A 620-nucleotide genomic window follows, 5' to 3' on the forward strand; every position below is an offset into this window, starting at 1 on the left:
AGGAGGAGGAGGAAGAGCTGACCTGCAGAAGGGGTTCAGCCTCTGGGCTCTGAGCCCTGTCAACTCTGGAAGCTTCCAGCCCCTCATCCTTCCCAGACAACTAGAGACAATAAAAGCCTTTGTTTTCACGGAAACACACGCGCGCGCACACACGCACACATCTGGGAGGAGGGGATGCTAGCTTGAAAGGACCCCCCAGCAGTTTCAAGAGCAGGATCGGGGGTAGATGCTTTGGAGAGCCGGGTGCCAGCCTCAGGCCTGCTGCTCGCTCCGGGTGATGGGGTGCCCTCCATCCTCCGAGGTACCCGCTGGCAACACAGCCCTGGGAGCTGTCCGGGAAACACTTGCAGAGGCGGAGACGACACTGTCACCTAGACCTGGACTCGCCTACACCAAAGGGCAGAGATGCAAAGGCACAGATACACGGCGGCCACCAGGGAGAGGCTCGCTGCCAAGTGCTCCCGAAGGGGCAGGGGCAGGGGCGGGCGAGCAGTGACCGCGCGGCCTGCCAGACCCAAAACCCCAAACGCCACAATGTGGCTCTAACACCAATGGCGCACAGACTCCTGCCCTGCCAGAGAAAGAGCCTAACTGTCACCCCAACAGAGTGAGATCTGCCT

This window comes from Suricata suricatta, chromosome X, assembly GCF_006229205.1.
Source record: "Suricata suricatta isolate VVHF042 chromosome X, meerkat_22Aug2017_6uvM2_HiC, whole genome shotgun sequence".
In the NCBI taxonomy this organism is placed as follows: Eukaryota; Metazoa; Chordata; class Mammalia; order Carnivora; family Herpestidae; genus Suricata; species Suricata suricatta.